Raw genomic sequence first — 8,601 nt, 5'->3', positions numbered from 1 at the left:
ATGTACCCTTAATAGTTTGGTTATATTTTTATTACAACGAATAGTCATTCCTTATGAATAGCTATTCTTTAAAATAAGGAATAGTTATTCCTCTCTAAAATGATTGTGATAGTTATTCCTTAGAGCATGTTTGGTAAATTGTAATAGACGTTGTAATGTAATAGTTATTTATATGATTTAGTTATTCTTTAATTTGGTTATGTTTTTATTATAAGGAATAATCATTCCTTATGAATAGTTATTCTTCAAAATGAGAAATAACTATTCCTCTTTAAAATGTTGTATTAGCTATTTCTTAGTAAATACAATAATTTCAAAACTTAATATATTTCCAAATAAACAAATTTTCCATATACATCTAACAATTATAAAAATAAAAAATCATAAAAAATAACACATATCTCTCTGAAATTTAAAAATAACAATTTTTAAGAAGATATAATTATATGAGTAAGAAATTTCCTAAAATAAATGTTAAGTTTCATTCTAATGTTATAACTCAGTTTCATTCTAATGTTATAACTCACAACCAAACTAATTAATAGGTTTAGTTATTACATTACAATACATTTTATTCCTAGTAATAGAAATTACAATTCCTGTCGTAATCCTCATTCAGTGTACCAAACGTACCCTTAGTAGATGTAATAATTTCCAATATTAATATATTTCCAAATAAATAAACTTTCCATATCCACCTAACAATTATGGAAGAAAAAATCATCAAAAAATAACTTATCTCTCTAAAATTTTAAATATATTATTTTCTATGAAATATAATTGTATGAATGAGATATTTCCTAAAATAGATTAAAAGTTTTATTCTAATGTTACAACTTACAACCAAACCAACGAATAAGCTTAGTTATTCCATTACAACACATTTTATTATAGGTAATAAAGATTACTATTCCTGTTATAATCCATATTCAGTGTACCAAACGTACTCTATAATAGAAATAATGAAAATGTATGATAAAGTATGTCTTAAATAAGCCCACGTGTTCATTTTCAACCTTCAGGTCTTCAAACACAATAAGTTAAGAGTAGAAACCTCGATTCATGGTAGTTGATTACATTTGCTACCTACTATAACTCACAATCTATCGATGTCTGCAGTTGCATTACCTTAGTCACAATGTTCGTTGCAAGGACTGTTTTATAAGATAAACTAAGCAACATGTGGCATACAAGTGCTTTGTAGTGTGACAAGTCATTTGTAATAATTAACCAAATTATGTGTCGTATGGATTACAAGCTAATGGTTCTTCTCATCAATATTCAATATTTAGTAATTACATGCTTATCACGTGTGTGGGGGATTTTCCCGCACACACTCAGCTCATTGTCCGTTTTGGGGAGCCAAACCCGCACGGATTTGTCCTCGTCCCCAAGTGTGGGAAGACTTTGAGTGCAGTCCCACATCGATTAGAGAAGCGACCCACACATGCCTTATAAACCCTTGGAGCAAGGCATGGTGTACCACTCGTCACACATGTGTAGCCGAGTGGTACACCGTGCCTTGCTCCAAGGGCTTATAAGGCATGCATGGGGTGCTTCTCTAACCGATGTGGGACTACACTCAAAGTCTCCCCACACTCAGGGACGAGGACAAATCCGTGTGTGCTTGGCTCCCCAAAGCGGACAGTGAGCTGAGTGTGCACGGAAAATCCCCCACAACGTGTAATAGTATGTCCACGTGTTATAAAATTATTGGCTAGCATGATGAGTGAAAAGCAGCTAAAGTTGTTAATACCATTACAACAACTAATTAGTTGGGATTGGTTAGTGTAAGCTAATTAGTTAATCTATGTTGGAGCATTTTAATATTATTTAATTAAAATAAATAAATATAAAAATTGAGTTTTTTTTTTTTTAGAATCTAAAATTGAGAGTTAATATAGAAGATAAAGAATTAGTTAAATATTTAATTCCACATTGAAAATGAGAGACTCTTTTATTCTTATTAATTGTAGTAATTAATGGGTTGATACGTATTGATTCAAATATTGGGCTAAATCTTTGCCTAATAGGGAGGTGAAGAAAGGAGGTGCACAATTACGAACCTAATTAATCAGATTAATTTTGGTAATAATTTCATGAGGCCCATTGACCCCTCATTCATACCCAAGGGCATGTTTTATATCAAAAAAAAAAATGCAAGTTATCATATGCAAACATTGTTCAAGTTGTAACATTTTAAGATATAAAGCAATAGGAGGAATCCATTAACTAAGAATCAAAAACAAAAGAGCAGTTACGCTCATACAAGGTTCCCACGACATCAAGGCTAGCCACTCATACAAGGTTCTCACAATCCCTTTTTGCAATCAGCAATTACATCATTACCATTCTACCTCCCCTCGTATTTCATTAGCATTTCAACCACGAGTTTTGCATCTAGTTCAATCAAAACATTAGCCAAATTTAACTCAATGCACAGATTGATCTCATCCTGCAGTTCCCACAGCTTCACGGCCACACTGGTGGTGTTCCCAATTGCTCTAGCATAACTGCTCGCCCAATCTCCACAAGAGTTCCAGATAATTCCACCCTACCAACTGTGTCCGAGTTACCCAAGGAGAAGTCGTTAGAATTCAACTTGTACCAATTTTCTGGAGGGTGGGGGGGGGGGTACTACCACACCTAAATGGAAATTACAGGGCTTCTCAACCTTTCATTTAAGCCAAGGTAAGAAAACTTAAAAGCTTTGGCTAACGTTTCTGCCATGAGGTCTTTAGGTGGTATGATCTCTAAAAATCACTCTAATCCGCCGAAGCCATAACTCCACACTCCAAATGGGAAAACAATACTCCAACTGATGCCAAAAATGGACGCTTGGTGTGAGGCACAATTAATTCGAAGCCAGTCCGAGATATTTGCACCATAGAATAAATGGATTGGATAAAGGGAGGGGGGGGGGGGAGGAATCCCAAAAGGCCTGAGCCTGGGGATAGTCCCTCGAAGTATGGAGAATTGATTCCGCTACAGCACTGCATACAAGGCAGTAGAGGGGAATGCGTAAGCCTCTAGCAATAAGAACTTCTCTTATTGGTATGCTTTTATGGAGACATTGCCATAAAAACACTTGATTTTAAGTAGAGTGATCATTTTCTAGACTCAGATACCTGTAAAAAGATCATAGTGGGGAGTGCCATTAGCCATGCAAGCCAGATTATAAGCTTCTTTGAGATCAAAATCACCATTGGGTGAAGAAGCCCAAGAGATATGGTCCACACTAGTTGCTGCCAAAGGAAAATGAGTGACTTTGATTTTCTGGCTTAGGGTGGAGGGGAGAACAAAATACAAACCTCCCAAATTCCAAAACTTAAGTTGAATAATATCTTTCAAAAGAAGAGATTCATTTTCTCTTTGGAAAGGACCTACAATAAGGCTTCTCAATGGCCCATCACTCAACCATTTATTATGCCAATATGAATAGTAGAATGTTTATTATTACTTGAATGTCATGGACACACCAACACATCAAGATGTGTCAACTAGTTGAGGTACAAGCTATGAGAAAGTTAATAAACACAAAGAAAATTGACAATAATTACAAACCTGACTAATGTGGTAGATTATTAATGTAGGTAAAAGAGTAATGTTAATGGTAGGTCTAAATAAGAACTAATAAGACTTATTAACTTAACTATTATGAAAAAAAGAAATGTTAACCAATGCTCTTAGTTTAAGAGCTATTTTTAGTTTAGGTAACCTTTTTTTTTTTTGTGCGCTGAAATATGTAACCTTGCTCACAAGGCTATTGGCCTAACACAAGTTTCAAAATTGTTGTAAATGGTAGGGCCTTTTTTTCTACAAAGCTAAATTTGTTAAAATAATTTTAAAAAATCATGTTCTTTTAATTTCATTAGAATTCATTCCGGTGTTTATATTCATTCAATTTAATTCTTTAAATTTCAAAAGTATTTAATTAAGGTCTCTGTTAATCCTCCACTAAAGTACTCCATTAACCCCTTAATTAAGGGAAAATTATTAGGTACTCTTGGAGTACCATAAATGCATACTCTCCCCTCTCACATAAATAGTGGGTCCCATCATTAATTTAATTAGTGAGACCCACCATTCATGTGAGATGAGGGAGTACGCATTTATGGTACTCTGGGAGTACACAATAATTTCCCCCTCTTAAAATACCGCCATTTTGGTATTCCCAATTAATCATTATATCATATTATATTATATTATATTATATATAATAAAAGTTGGGCTTAGACGTCGTGATTGCGCCACGTAGCTTCACCAAATTGCATAAATTTTATTAAATTTTTAGATTTTTAAAGAACTAAAAATGAATAGTATACTACCATGACTCTTGTAAGGCCCAATAATTTATGGGCCAGGCCCACTTACTCATAGGGAGTCCAAAGGTCCAAGCCAAATAAGGCTATGGCCCAAGCTCAATAATATAAAGCACAAAATGACCCGGAGATGCAGCCGAGGACAGTTCAATCCTTGGCAGACCCAAAGTTCCACCGAGAAGAGGGGCAAAAAATGTATAGGAACAAACTTGAAAGAAAATCTAAAATATCTAGGGGAAGCTACCCTTACTACCCTTACCATACAATACTCTGCACCTAACAGAGCCGGATTTTTCGGCTTTTTCAACCACCCCCAACGACTCTGGGTTTGGACTGACGGGACAAGTATCAGTCTTGGAAAGGTTGACCCTACACGTGGACGAAGGACAGCGAACGCAGGCTAGTATAAAAGAAAAGGTAAGTAATCTGGAGAAGGGGGGCTGGGAAAAATGGTCAAAAATCAGGGCCTCCCAGCCCACCTCCAGGAGAAAGACTCTAGGGGTGTAAACACCTTAACCATGTATGAACACCACAAAAAAACCCACCGCTGGGTAACCAAGGCCTAGCCTTTCAAACCCACGCTCTACAAATGATATTGTCTGGGCCTTTTCACGTGCGAACCCAACACTGTTGTGGTTCGTTGCGAATCGTGTCCCTACAATTGGCGCCGTCTGTGGGAAAGGCTTGTGTGTTGGCATAGGCAGTGGGTCGAAAGAGTTCCTTTGCCATTTCTAACTGTTGATTATAGAGTTCTTGTGTAAAGTTCCGCTAGGGGCTATGGTTCTTGACTAGGGGCTACGTTTGCTAGCGTTGATCACTTAGATGACTCTAGGGGCTTGGCCGAGGATCTAATTCCCCTAAAGCCAAGCTCCCATGCCAAAGACTAGGATGAGAAAACTAGGTTTTGGACAGAACCAAGGCGTTGCATGGTCTTCGGACCCAAGCCTGTGCATGGTCCTCGGACCCAAGCCTGTGGGGAAACCAACTACTTGGATGAGAAAACTAGGTTTTGGACAGAACCAAGGCGTTGCATGGTCCTCGGACCCAAGCCTGTGGGGAAACCAACTACTTGGATGAGAAAACTAGGTTTTGGACAGAACCAAGGGGTTGCATGGTCCTCGGACCCAAGCCTGTGAGGAAACCAACTACTTGGATGAGAAAACTAGGTTTTGGACAGAACCAAGGCGTTGCATGGTCCTCGGACCCAAGCCTGTGGGGAAACCAACTACTTGGATGAGAAAACTAGGTTTTGGACAGAACCAAGGCGTTGCATGGTCCTCGGACCCAAGCCTGTGGGGAAACCAACTACTTGGATGAGAAAACTAGGTTTTGGACAGAATCAAGGCGTTGCATGGTCCTCGGACCCAAGCCTGTGGGGAAACCAACTACTTGGATGAGAAAACTAGGTTTTGGACAGAATCAAGGCGTTGCATGGTCATCGGACCCAAGCCTGTGGGGAAACCAACTACTTGGATGAGAAAACTAGGTTTTGGACAGAACCAAGGCGTTGCATGGTCCTCGGACCCAAGCTTATGGGGAAACCAACTACTTAGATGAGAAAACTAGGTTTTGGACAGAACCAAGGCATTGCATGGTCCTCAGACCCAAGCCTGTGGGGAAACCAACTACTTGGATGAGAAAACTAGGTTTTGGACAGAACCAAGGCATTGCATGGTCCTCGGACCCAAGCCTGTGGGGAAACCAACTACTTGGATGGGGAAAGTCCTCGGCTCCAATACTGTAAAAGGTTAAGGCCAATAAGAGTGTTAAGAAGATGGTGGAACGCCCCACTATTCAGTAGCCTAAGGGGGTTGTTCATTTTGCGGGTGATATGTCTTCGGATGGTTACTTCCTACACCGCATCGAGCATTCAGTTCTCATCTCGGCTAGTTTTGGGGTAAGTATCGTTCTTCACAGGTCGGCATTGTTATGCCAAGCAACTCTATTAAAGTTATGGTGACATCTTTTTCTTAGCAAGTATTTTGGCCCTAGTTGTCATTGATTCAAATGCTATATTATTGTGCCGAACAGCACTTGCAAATTCGTAAAAACGCCATTCTCTTGGATAAGGGGTTAAGGCCCCAAGTATTGTACTCTAAGGTCGGCGGCATTGTGCCCGGCCGATTCAGTAAGCTCATCATAATGTCCTTTCTTTTCCTGCCTAATAGGAGTTTCAGCCCTAAGTATCATTTGTTCGATTCAGTATTATTGAGCAGGATTATTTTTTATGAACACACAGCAAGATCTTTTTATTAACTGGAACTGCGGTCCTAGACGTCGGTCACGGTATAAAAATAAAAAGAATTCACAAGATTGTATGTCTATGCATTGCGTTATCATTTCGGAAACATAGAGATAGAACATGCGAAGTAAAATGATAACAATTTTTATTAATATAAAGATGTATTACAACGTACAAAGAAGGGCTTAAACAAGCCTATACAAAAGGTGAACTGCCGAAACAATAAAAAAAAAACATCAGCAATACAGATAAGTAAACAGTCAGGTGTCTTTTAAACTCGTCTCCGAAGTCCCTCCAAACTCTGCCTCAGTATCGCCCATATTGAGAGAAGGACCTTCTTTAGAAACGATGGAGGAGATGGAGGAAGAAGATGGAGGAGATGAATGAAAAGAAGGAGGAGAAGAAGAGGGAAGAGATGAAAAGAAAGAAAAATGAGCAAAAGAGGGAGAAGGAAAAGCACCAGGATGGATCTGGTGGTGGAAAAAAGAAGAAAGAGAGGTAAAAGGAGGCACCAGTGAACGAAGAGAGGAAGAAGCAGGGGCACTTAGTCCCTGCCCCAGTCCTGACTCCTAACATACTGGTGCCATGTTAGATATGCTCCTAAGAGAGCGGGTGGTACTGATAATGGGTGTCCTCGGCTCAGTCACGCCGAAAGTGTGACGTGACGAGTCCCTGCTTCGGATTTTGGCTGAAAGGAAGATGAGACAAATCTTGAGTCTCCGCCATCCTTGCCCTGATCGAGCCATTTCAAACTTTATTAAAACATGGTGTTTTTGGGAGGGGTATGGCTCCTTCATTGCTAATTACTATGGTGAACGTATTACAGGTTAAGGTATAACCAGAAGGTAAAAGTAAACTTTGGGAGGAATCTAAGGGTTTCAGATTTCGGGGGGATTAAAGGGATTCATGTATGTGAGAAACAACTCTCGTCTTTTCTTTTTATATGAGGGACGAATAGGAGGGTACTTAATATGTTCAGATCTCCAAGGAAATCTGCCAACAAGAATATGCCCGTTCCGCTCCCCCACACCATCAGTAACCATTAAATCTGAGAAGTCTCGTGAAGGGAAACTATTAAAGACACGCTTCGGATAACCAAACGGCATGAGCGTATCGTGAATAAATTAAGAGGAACATCTCGTAGACCGGTACATTTCCTGGGCAGGTGGAGAATCGCCAACGTCAGTCAAAGGCTGAATTAAATGAGCCATAATAAAGGCTCGGTATTACCAAAACCCCCCTCTCCAACCAGGAGGTCGGACAGCAGGGTTTTGAGGGGCTATTGTGAGGCCCAATAATTTATGGGCCAAGTCCACTTACTCATGGGGAGTCCAAAGGTCCAAGCCAAAGAAGGCTATGGCCCAAGCTCAATAATATAAAGCACAAAATGGCCCGGAGATGCAGCCGAGGACAGTTCAGTCCTCGGCAGACCCAAAGTTCCACCGAGAAGAGGGGCAAAAAAGGTATAGGAACAAACTTGAAAGAAAATCTAAAATATCTAGGGGAAGCTGCCCTTACTACCCTTACCATACAATACTCTGCACCTAACAGAGCCGGATTCTTCGGCTTTTTCAACCACCCCCAACGACTCTGGGTTTGGACTGACGGGACAAGTATCAGTCTTGGAAAGGTTGACCCTACACGTGGACGAAGGACAGCGAACGCAGGCTAGTATAAAAGAAAAAGTAAGTAATCTGGAGAAGGGGGGCTGGGAAAAATGGTCAAAAATCAGGGCCTCCCAGCCCACCTTCAGGAGAAAGACTCTAGGGGTGTAAACACCTTAACCATGTATGAACACCACAAAAAAACCCACCGCCGGATAACCAAGGCCTAACCTTTCAAACCCACGCTCTACAAATGATATTGTCTGGGCCTTTTCACGTGCGAACCCAACACTGTTGTGGTTCGTTGCGAATCGTGTCCCTACACTCTAATTCATTCTTATCATTAAATAAAATAAATATTATTTTTTTATTTGTTAGGATATATTTCTTAAATTAAGGGATAATATTTAACATACAAAAATTTAATTTAGAT

This window comes from Quercus robur, chromosome 6, assembly GCF_932294415.1.
Source record: "Quercus robur chromosome 6, dhQueRobu3.1, whole genome shotgun sequence".
NCBI classification, from domain to species: domain Eukaryota; kingdom Viridiplantae; phylum Streptophyta; class Magnoliopsida; order Fagales; family Fagaceae; genus Quercus; species Quercus robur.
This window is presented reverse-complemented; position numbering follows the sequence as displayed.